Source organism: Mirounga angustirostris, unplaced genomic scaffold (genome assembly GCF_029215605.1).
Source record: "Mirounga angustirostris isolate CCGP_5_RB_7025 unplaced genomic scaffold, mMirAng1.0.hap1 SCAF_3, whole genome shotgun sequence".
Classification (NCBI taxonomy): Eukaryota; Metazoa; Chordata; class Mammalia; order Carnivora; family Phocidae; genus Mirounga; species Mirounga angustirostris.
Window position 1 is genome coordinate 112,644,495 of NW_026991711.1, and position 12,036 is coordinate 112,656,530.

General features: G+C 39.3%; 1 pseudogene; it reads right to left on the reverse strand.

The window, feature by feature from the left end:
* Nucleotides 1-827: 827 nt before the first annotated feature.
* Nucleotides 828-960, reverse strand: LOC123839945 (U4 spliceosomal RNA; annotated as a pseudogene).
* Nucleotides 961-12,036: the final 11,076 nt, after the last annotated feature.

Here is a 12,036-nt window from a genome sequence, read left to right on the forward strand (position 1 = left end):
TTATGTAGATTTTTATTAAAACTGCAGCCATAGTTTGTATGTATGCTTCCCTCTAGTCATCACTCTCATCAGTCTGTTTCAGTTTTTTCTGTCCTTCTCTCCCACCTTAAGACACTGTAAGAAACTCTCTCTATGAGACAATGGCCTTATCTCTTACATATGAGTAAAAAATGGGAAAAATATGATTTTATTTCTTACTATATTTACTTAGAAGTGTGTTCCAGTTACTACGGCTGCATAACAAATTACCCCACAACACTATTCTAAGACAATCACTTATACTCACGGTTAGAATTTGTACAGGTAGAGTAGGATGGATGGCTTGTCTCCCTCGGCTCCATGTTATCTGGTTCCTTAACAGAAACATTCAAAAACTGGGTGCTGGGGAAATCATCTGAAGGCTCACTCTCATTCACATAACTGATTGGAGTTCAGTGCTGGCCAGTGGTTGGGGGACTCATTTCCCCTCTACATAGGCATCTCTTAGGGTGTGTTAATTTGGGCCTCCTCACAACACAGTGATTGGATTCCAAGGATGGGTATCTGGAGAGAAAAAGCAAGGTGGAGGCCAGATTGCTGTTTGGGACCTAATCTTGGAAGTCACACAGCATCCTTGAGCTTCATTCTATTTGTTAGGGTAATCACAAAGTCCTACTGAATTTCAAAAGGAGGAGAAATAGATAATGTTTTCTGATAGAGAGAGCAAGCTTCTAGAAAAACATGTGGGATTGGAAATAGAGCTGTGGCCATTTTTCTGAAATACAGTCTGTCACTGAGAATTTAGGATTTTTAGGGGAGATCTGCCAGTGAATAATTCTTTATGTGTAAATCAGATTCTTACTGTTTATGAAGCTAGGTCCAAAGCAAGCCCAACTTTCCTGATATGTATAAGTTTTCAATTAGCAATAATCGCGCCTTGGATAAACCTCATTGGCTACGATACTGCCACTGCGCAAAGCTCCTGATATGTATACATACCTCAACAAACATTAAGCACTTATCAAGAATAACACATTGTGCTACATAATTTAGGAAATACAAAGAACTCACTGCTTAATAAGGGGGAAAATGAGTGAATTGGTATAAATTAAGTGTTGAAGTTAGGTGAGAATGGGAAAGAGGAAGATTAACTATATCTGGGAATCTGAAAGAAGTTTTATCCTGACTTGACTCCTGATGTTTAGGTAGGACTGAGAGAAAAAGAATATTAGTGCTAAAGAAAAGAGCTTAAGGAAAAGTAGCAATGTGAGAAACATAGGTATCTTCAGGTAACATTCATTGGGCTGAAATTGTAAGTAGAGAGGAAATACCAAAAAGAAAACTAGAAGGTTTGAACTAGATCATGGAGGTCTTAACTCTCCAGAGACAAGGAAGTAATTAAAAAAAAAAAAAATTTTAAGATTTTATGTATCTATTTGACAGAGAGAGAGACAGCGAGAGAGGGAACACAAACAGGGGGAGTAGGAAAGGGAGAAACAGGCTTCCTGCCGAGCCGGGAGTCCGATGCAAGGCTCGATCCCAGAACCCTGAGATCATGACCTGAGCCGAAGGCAGTTTCTTAACCAACTGAGTCACCCAGGTGCCCCATTAAAATTGGTTTTAAGAAGGAAAATGACAATCAAAATTATGCTTTAGAAGGATCCTCTTATAGAAGTATGTAAATAGGGGAAATGGATAGATAGACAGGAAATGGCTGTCAGGCAATGATAAATCTTGTTAAACAGAAGTCAAGTAGAAATGAGAGCCTGGAGTAGAAATAGATCCAGAGGTCACTAAAAGAGGGTATAGGTGTAAGAAGTTTTTGCAAGGTAGAAATGATGAGACAGTATGCATAACTGAATTTATGGACAAATTATGGTACATGGATTATAATGAGGAGACAACTCCCTATTTTAAAATCAAGGACACCTGGATTCTGGTAAGGGCAATAATAGATGACAGAACAGAAAGCATGAAGAGATTTGGAGAAATAAGATCATTTTTAGGTAAGGGGATTTTATGTTTCAAGTATCAATGCAGTTTTCAGAAGATAAATGGAAATCTGGTGCTAAAAGTCTGAATTGGAGGAAAAGAAGTATGAATAGCAGCCATGGGTATGGATAACATTAATAGAAAAAAGGAGAATCAGAGAAAAGGGTCTAGTATTGAACCCTACTGAACGCACTTTGTAACATAAAGGGACATGAAGAGAAGGCAATAAATAGGCAGCTGAAAGGAGACCCAGAAACCACACAGGTGGTAAGAGAGAAAAAGCATCTTTTCAACATTTGGGGAGTCAGCATGGTCAGCCTGGCAGAGATCATTCTACACAAGGAGGGAAATGTGCTCCTCAAGTTGTATGAGGTTACATGCCCCATTTTTCTCCCTCCGGAACAGTGGTTCTCCACTAGGAGTGATTTGCCTTTCCTTCCTAGGATATACCTTAATTTCAGGGGGTATATTGGATAGTTATGAGTGGGAGGCTGCTACTGGCACCTAGTGGGTAGAGGCAAGGGAAGCTGCTAAGCATCCACAGAGCACAGGATACATCCACAACAAAAAATGACCTGCCTGCCCCAAGATGTTAATACAGTAACCCCTCCTTCACAGTTTGCTTCCCATGGTTTCAGTTACCTGTGGTCAGCCTCTGGAAGCAAACCATCCTTTTTCTGATATATTGTCAGAATGTCAACAGTATCCTAACACTGCGTCATAGTGCCTCCATCATTCACCTCATTTCGCCTCATCAAGCAGGCATTTCATCATCTCACATCATTACAAGAAGTAGAGTGAGTACAGTACCATGAGATATTTTGAAAGAGAGAGAGCAACCACATTCACATAACTTTTATTACAGGATATTGTTATAGTTGTTCTATTTTATTATTAGTTATTGTTCTTAATCCCTTACTGTGCCTAATTTAAAATTAAACTTAATCATAGATATGATTGTATAGGAGAAAAGTAGTATCTATAAGGTTTAGTAATATCCATAGTCAGTCATCCCCTGGGTGTCTTAGAATATATCCCCCATGAATAAGGAGACACTATTATAGGGTTCTAGATCCTGTTGAGCGCAGTTTACCATAAAAGTGAGATTTCTATCCCTTTTCAAATTTTCCAGCCCTCTCCAAATCAGGGAGAGTCCTCAGAATGCCAAAATTTTTATGGTACCTCGTAATTTTAAAAGTGGGCCCAACACTCATTTTTTCTTTGTAGACTAAGTAGTAGCAACAGATCTTATATGTTTCCACACTAAATGTCAGGCCTATTTAAGAATCATGAACTGGGTTATATTTACCTTGTCTAATCCAATATGGATTTTTCAATGCACAGCTGGAAAGCCAGTCTGTGGTAGGTTTGTATGTTACAGGTTAATGTTCATTTTAAATGCATTAAAAAATGTTACCTAAATTAAATACATCTTAAAACCTATTTGGTAAGGTCGGTGAATGAAATATACAAAACTTAGCAAAATGTATTTTTTTTTTCAAATCTACTCTCTAAGGCAGTTATATTTTTAGAGTAGCCAAAAAAAAAAAAAAAAAAAAGATGTTTGTGGGAAAAATCCATTGTTGGAGAACCTGACATTCTGATAACAGTGATTTTCCCCCAAATGCATATCTTAAAAATAATTTCTGACACATGTGGTTCTTCTCTCAACAGTGACCAATTTTTAAAGGGCATAATATCACTTGTTTCATCTTCACATGAAGCAAACTTCTTAAATTTACTACCTACATGGTCAAATCTCTTTCAGAGGATGTTGATTTATTTATGTAAAAAGCAAGATAATACAAAGTGGCACTGGGGAATTATTTCCCTTCTGCCCTGGGCCTTTGAATCATAGGCTACATCATGCTGCTCAGCTGTTGACTCTGGACAGAGTCCAGAACAGCACAGTACTCTGAAAGATGCCAAAAAGATACACCGCCCTATAGCAAATGAAGTAAGAGTTATCTTTTCTGCAAACTCGAGAGGATAAGGGATGATTTGTATTGCAGTTGATATGCAGAACATTCATCTTTAATTTTCAGTGTAGGTCAGGGGCACTTTTAGTTCAAAGGATGGCATATTGCTCTCCTAGGATGGGAAAGGAAGGAAGGAAGACACTTAGAAAACACTTACGCCCATCTTGGCTGACTGAATCCTGACATGTTTAAGCACACAATACTGATTTCTTCCTTTTCTTCATGACTGAGTCATCCTTGCAGAAAGACTCAAGGATTATCACAAAGGAAAAGAACACAGATTCTCTCTACATGGGCATGTGACACACCTGTAATAAACCACTGCCTAATTGTCCTTTTAGTAGCATCCTGCTCATTGAGACTACACAGGTAATAAAATCGGTGTGCTATTCGTGGTCCATGGTGAAAGCAGCAGTATGCTGGCATTTCCAGAACTTGTTCACGGTTTTGACAGCCAGTAGAGTTGTTGTTTGCTTTATTAGCTTCCCAGGGCTAGGGAAGTTGCCAGGTATTGCAGCTGTGCACAAGGATGGAGTCTCATTTTACAGGGGAGACTTTCCATGGAATTTCATGGAAATTTCATAATGGAGAAATATTTGGCACTTTGGGAAGAAAGTATTTGTTTTTAATTTTCTTGGCAGAGCTCCTCCATGACAATAAAGTGCCCAGAAAGCAATGCCTATGTGGGGTTCAAGGCACTCTAGGTTTCAATACTTTGCAAGGTCATCATAGCCATTTTATTAAGATGTATGCTTCTCCCAAGTTTAAATGATCTGACCAGGAATAGTGAATAAACTGTTAAGCTCACTCTATTTTGAGTCGAATGAAGAGTAAAATATCCAATTACTGGATTACCAAGTAAATCCAAGGAGCCCACAAACTACAGTTGAGCCATACTGGATTCATTTCTGAAGGATAAATCCTAGCATTTATTTTGGACCTGACAAATTTAATATAAAGTCAAACAAAAAAATAAGGAGAGATATTGGGAGGTATTTATCCAGAATTAGTTGTATAAATATTCAGTGCAGAATAGAATAATGTTTTAGGAAGCTGCTATGATTGCTAGTGAGTATCAAGCCCCATGAAGTTTAAGATGAAGAGTTTTGTGATTTAAGAAATAACAATTTAGAATAAATTGTAGGGGCCAAGGACCGGCCACCCCAAAATGGGCCACTTTGGCATGTACATTATTCTAAGTTAAAAGTGATCCAAACCCAGCAGACTCAGAAAAATCTCTTTACCTCCCCCTAAACTACCTGCTTTTATCAGGAAGAGAGCTATTAACAGATTCCTCTTTACCTAAGAAACTAACCTGCAAGATAGAGCAGCCTTTGTTTTCCAAACATCTCCTTTCACCTTCTTGCTAATGGTCTTTCTCCCCTTTGTATTCTCAGACACTTACCCCTCTCCTTAGTTCATATGAGCATCATGTTGCCAGACTGCCTTCGGAACTTCCATTTCTGTGTGTATTCCTCATACAATTTTCTCCTGTTAAGCTGTCTCATGTCAATTTGATTCCAAGTCCAGCTAGAAGGACCTTGAAGGGCAGAGGAAATTCTTCCCCCAAAAAATCCCTCCTGGATTTTGTTAATATGGTTTACTACTTGAGACTTAACATCATTTTTGACCTTTATAAGCTGTGACATTAGACAAAAAAATAAGCTTCTGTATCTGAAACATCTTCATATTTTTGCTAAGATTTCATGCTCATATCATATAAGGGAATAAGTTTATACAGGCATTTGGCACATAAAATGAATTCAATAAATGGTAACAAATATTATTTTTTTTCTTTATGGAACACTGAGAAGAACAACATGGACAAGCTAATGCTGAATAAAATTTTTCCTATCCGTGTTCATTACTAACTTTGATCCTATTCTGACTCCCATACCCACACTCCTCCCAATTCCACACTCCCAAGTAAATAAAAAAAAAAATAGATTTGCTTTTGGGGGAATAAAATTAGTTACTTATAAACTGAGTTATAAACTGTACATCCATCTGAAAACATACATAGCCATAGGGTTATGTTTCTCATCTTTAAGACACCTGTAAGCTAATAGATATTTGATGAGATATTGTGATCTATAATAAGAAATATATATTGGTATTTGTCTCTAGTTATGACACAAAACTCCTAAAAACCTTGGAATTTCCTAAGTGATGAGAGCAATAAAGGTGCTTTTTGTTATATAAGTGAGGTGATTTTTTCACCTAAGTATGGATTTTGGTTGCCGGGATAACCAACCTTGTGATTTTTTTAAAGATTTTATTTATTTATTTAGAGAGAGGCCTTTTAGGTTAAGCCAGTTGCCAATGGCCAATGATTTAATCAATAATGTCTCTGTAATGAGTTCTCCACAAAAAAACAAAGGATGGGGTTTGGAGAGTGGTGGTGGAACCAGAATGATTCCACCTGCCACCTCGCTACCCCAAACACCAGGAGGACAAAAGCTTCTTTGTTTGGGACCTTGCCTTATGTATCTCTTCATCTGGCCTTTGATTTACCTCCTTTAATATCTTTTGTAACAAACCAATAATCTAGTGAGTAAACAGTTTTCTGAGTTCTGTGAGCAGCTGTAACAAATTAATTCATCAAACTCAAGTTGGGGCCGTGGGAACCTCTGATCAGTTGGTCAGAGCACAGGTAATAATCTGGACTGGCAATTAGCATCTGAAATGGAGAGGGGTCTTGTGGGACTGAGTCCTTAACTTGTGGAATCTGATGCTGTCTCTGGGGAGATAGTGCCAGAATCAAGGTGAATTTTAGAGCATCAAGTTGATTTCATAGAATTGCATGGTGGTGTAGGAAAACCACACACACACACACACACACACACACACGAAAGTGGTACCAGCATATCATACTCGCAATACTTGCTAATGTAATTTACAGGCAACTTCAGAGGATCATTTCCAATATACTATTTTGCTGAAATTCTTGAAGTTGGAGTTTAAAAAACCCCAAGGTACCCATGAGAAAAGCAGAAATGGAAAAGCTGAAGAAAAACAAAGGGCAAAAATGTGAAGCACAATAATGACAGTGAATAAAGCAATCTCTATCTCTTTCATATGCCCTTAATAAAAAATCCTGTTAACTACAGCTAATTTCAAGGTTCTTTTTTTTTAAAGGACTTCTTTATTTATTTGAGAGAGAGAGAGAAAAAGCAGGGGGAGGGGCAGAGGAAGAGGGAGAGAATCTTAAGCAGACTCCCTGCTGAGCGTAGAGCCCAATGTGGAACTCAATCTCATGACCCTGAGATCATGACCTAAGCTGAAATCAAGAGTCAGATGCTTACCTGATGCTTAAGGGATGCTTAACCCAGGTGCCCCTCAAGATTCTTATTTAAGAGATCTCCAACTGGAGGATATCTGGGAAAAAATATAGTTGTGGCTGGTAGATTCCCGAAGACCACATTAAAGTCAGCAATTCTTCTCTGTCCTACCAGAAAACAGCATTCCCTAGTGGTCAAAGAGATAAGATCCAAAATTCTATTGCAAAGTGGTTATTTAGAATTTAAAGATCATGTTCTCCTTGAATAATACTGCTATTCAGTATTGGAATCCACTCTCTTCTATATATTATACTCAACACTGAAGAAACAAAGATACATTACACAGAATTCTTACTCTCAAGGAATTCATGGTCTTTTCAGGGAGATGAAAACATCATCAGTTGGAGAAAATTGTATATACCAGAATCCCTGGGGTGAGGAGGAAGGCAGGCCAGCCTGTCAAGGCTACTGCCTTCCAAAGAGGTCAGAGTGGTAGAAGTAACTGCCCTTTTCCTCTCGTATCTGTCTACAACTGGGCAGGGCATATAATAGGAAGGTCAGCTGTGGAAGAAGTTGAGGCTGAGTACCACAGTATGATGTTGAAAAAGGCAAAAATACAGTCATACAAGCTATTCCTCTTTGGAGCCTCTTATATCTCAGAAACATTGCTAAACTTATGAAAAGCCAGATATACTTGGATCTCTACTGCAAGTCATGGATTTGTGGGCTAAACTTTGAACCAAGCCATGACTGAGGATAGAATGATGCAGTCTATAAAGGTCTCTGGAATAGAGATGGACCTACAATAGGATAATAGGATTCCATTGGTATGCAATGTGTTCATAGCACTGACAGAAAAAACTAGAAAATGTTAGTGGAGTTCAATAAAAATCAGGTAAGTTGGAAGGGGAAAGAAATCAAGGAAGGCTTCAGGGAGAAGGTAATGCCTGAGAGGAGTCTTAAGGATAAAACAGGAGTTTTTAAGGATAGATCAGGCATTCTAAGCAGAGAAGTAGGAAGGGGGAAATAAATGGCCTATGGATATTAAGGTAGGTATGGTGTGTTTCCAGTAGAGACAGTTGTGGAGATAAAAGTCAGATCATAAGAGATCTTATGTCTATTGTTAGGGAACTTTCATTTTATCTCTCAGGCTGTAGGAAACACTGAAAGTTTTTTTGTTTTGTTTTTTTAAATTTTTTTTATTCTTATGTTAATCCCCATACATTACATCATTAGTTTTAGATGTAGTGTTCCATGATTCATTGTTTGTGCATAACACCCAGTGCTCCATGCAGAATGTGCCCTCCTCAATACCCATCACCAGGCTAACCCATCCTCCCACCCCCCTCCCCTCTAGAACCCTCAGTTTGTTTTTCAGAGTCCATCGTCTCTCATGGTTCGTCTACCCCTCCGATTTCCCCCCCTTCATTCTTCCCCTCCTGCTACCTTCTTCTTCTTCTTTTTTTTTTTTCTTAACATATATTGCATTATTTGTTTCAGAGGTACAGATCTGAGATTCAACAGTCTTGCACAATTCCCAGAGCTTACCAGAGCACATACCCTCCCCAGTGTCTATCACCCAGTCACCCCATCCCTCCCACCCCACCCCCCACTCCAGCAACCCTCAGTTTGTTTCCTGTGATTAAGAATTCCTCATATCTGTGAGGTCATATGATACATGTCTTTCTCTGTTTGACTTATTTCGCTCAACATAATACCCTCCAGTTCCATCCATGTCGTTGCAAATGGCAAGATCTCATTCCTTTTGATGGCTGCATAATATTCCATTGTATATATATACCACCTCTTCTTTATCCATTCATCTGTCGATGGACATCTTGGCTCTTTCCACAGTTTGGCTATTGTGGACATTGCTGCTATAAACATCGGGGTGCACGTACCCCTTCGGATCCCTACTTTTGTATCTTTGGGGTAAATACCCAGTAGTGCAATTGCTGGGTCATACGGTAGCTCTATTTTCAACTTTTGGAGGAACCTCCATACAGTTTTCCAGAGTGGCTGCACCAGCTTGCATTCCCACCAACAGTGTAGGAGGGTTCCCCTTTCTCCGCATCCCCGCCAACATCTGTCGTTTACACTGAAAGTTTTTAAACAAGGGATTGATATGTTTTTATAGTGGGGATGGGCTTACAGTTCAGCCTACAAAACTTGTGTAAGCCGTAGTATGCCTGAAGCCTAGGACTGCTGATGGTGCATCAATCAAGGGCAGCAAACAGACATCACGATTTCAACAAATCTCATCATCCCCCAGAGGCCTTAATAAGTTCCTGTCATCAGATCCATTCCAGCAGCTGTGTTGTGTAAACAACGTGTCTATGGCAAAATGTTTTGGAGTTCAATAGCAATTTTCCCCACTCTGCAGTAGGATGGGGTATTTAAATGTACTGTTGTCCTTTCCCACAATGTATATTTGGTGGTGGAAATGGGAGTAGTTCCAGAAGCTTAATACATGGCTACACTCAGTCAAGGGCTAATGGATTCAAAAAGTTCCAAATAAGGGTCTTGGAAGTGAGTTGTGAGAAGTGGTCTTTTCTGTCAGTGACTCCCCTGCACATTCCAAAAAATGCCCTGATAGTCAAAAGATAAACTCTGTTCTCTCTTGTCTACTAGTGTTGCCTGAAGCATCTTCATTGTTTTTTTCCCCCTAGGGTTACCTTTGTGTACATGTATATTTATATTTATTTTTACGTGTTTCCTAGGAAAGGTGGGGACTTGACAAGGAGTTAAAAGCACATTATTTTTCTTTTTTTCATTTTCTATTTTCTCTCTTCTTACTTATAATTGGTTTTCTTAACATTACAACATTATATTCCAAAAGCTAACCAATGTGTGTGTATGGGAGGGGGGGGGCGGGGGACAGAAGATGGAGTTTTAGTTTTCTGGTGGATAACAGGGCAGGGCCCCTGGAGAGAAATGGGGCTTGAGCAAAGGTGGTTGCTGACAAAGATGACTGGCTGGAGAGTAGCAGGATGAGTGAGGAGAAGTGGATGTGTTGACATGCCTCTCATTCAAACTTCCTTTTCAAGCTCCTTGTCAGGACACTTTTTCCAAGTGTTTTATCTATTTTGTTTTTGTATTCCCAGTTCTAGTATAGAGCTTATGGCATAGTTGCACTTAATAAATCAAAAATGATTGAAAAACCCTCCCTTTCACTATGATCTGAATGTTTGTGTTATCTCAAAATTCATATGTTAAAATACTAACCTCAAAAATGATGGTATTAGGAGGTATGCCTGTGAGAATTGCTTAGGTCATGAGGCTGGAACCCTCACAAATGGGATTAGTGTTCTTTAAAAGAGACCCCAGAGATCCTTCCCCACCATGTGAAAGCACAAAAGGAAGGTGCCAACTATGGACCTGGAAGATGGCTCTCAGCGAACACAGCCATGCTGGGGCCTTGATCTTAGGTCTCCCAGCCTGTGGAACTGTGAGTATATTTCTATTGCTTATAAGCTACGCAGATGGTGGTATATTTTTACAGCAGCCCAAACAGACCAAAATACCTTGCTTAGAAATGAAAAACAAATAGAAGGATGAGAGGGTCAAATGGAGAGAGTTCACAGGCAATAGTTGATTTAGGATCCATGAGAGGGCAGATGAGCTGGTGATTCTTCATTTCTGCCCCAGATCCCCTGTCTGCCTCCTTTTGTCCAGCTCTGTGACCTAGGAAGCTAGCTTCTACAGACTGTATTGCCAGATTTATTGTTGTATTGTGACTGTTGTTGTTGTCGTTATTGTCATTCTGCATTTTCACTTGGTTATTATTGTAGTGCTGGGCTTTCAATTAAGGATGAATGGCAGAAATACAGGACTAAATATGAGGGATTGGAAGAGAGATGTTGGTTGTTTATTTCCCCACTGGATGTCTGGGACACATGGTTGTCCATGGTTCCATCTCTCATTGGACTCCAGTAATACTCTCCCCTCCCTTCTCTCCTTCAGACCTAGGATTAACAGTGGCTTCCTACTGTTCAAATGTAGCCAGCACCTCAAGCAGCTTAGCTGGTTCCCTTCATTCTGGTCTTTCTATTAAACTGTTCTCAGTTAAACTATTCTGAATGTACCATGTGTTTCTTGCTGGCATCCTGGTTGATAGAACAGGGGATTCTAAACCATGAGGAAAAAGAGAAGGGATATGTGACCGATCTTCAAAAAAGGACCCCAAGCATAGGTAAAAAACCCTTCAAAAGGCCCACAGTAAAAAATCACCATAATTGAATATAATGAACTACTTTCTTAATGGATATGACCAGCACATATCTTCAAGTTGGCCCATTTATACAAAATGAGTAGGAATATCTTCCCATCTGTCTGACATTATGCCTCTATTTTTAATTCCATGACCCAAGGACGAGTAAAAGGAGTGCACCAGGTCTGGGGTGGGGGTGGGTCGAGTTACTACTTTCCAGCAACTCAGCACAGGAGCCACCTCCAACCCTAACTCTGAAAGCTTAGTTATGAAGCACAGGACCTGAGGAAACACAATCAATACAAGCAAATCCCAGATGAAAGTGAGTGCTTCCTGATGATTAGCAAACTTAAAGGGATAAAAGGAAGAAAAGAAAAGAAAAACTTTAATAGCTCAAAATTGGCTTAATGCAAAATATTAAGAGACCGCAAAATACATACTCTAATAGAACTGAGGCACCCTTTTTAAGCTTTCTGCACTTGGCTGCCAGTCAATGTCCAGTCCTCCCTGATACTTTGTGATCATTAACATCCAGAGCAAATTCAAGACTTGATGCTCCCTTTAACCACTGAGGCACAGGGTCTAGCTTAAAACT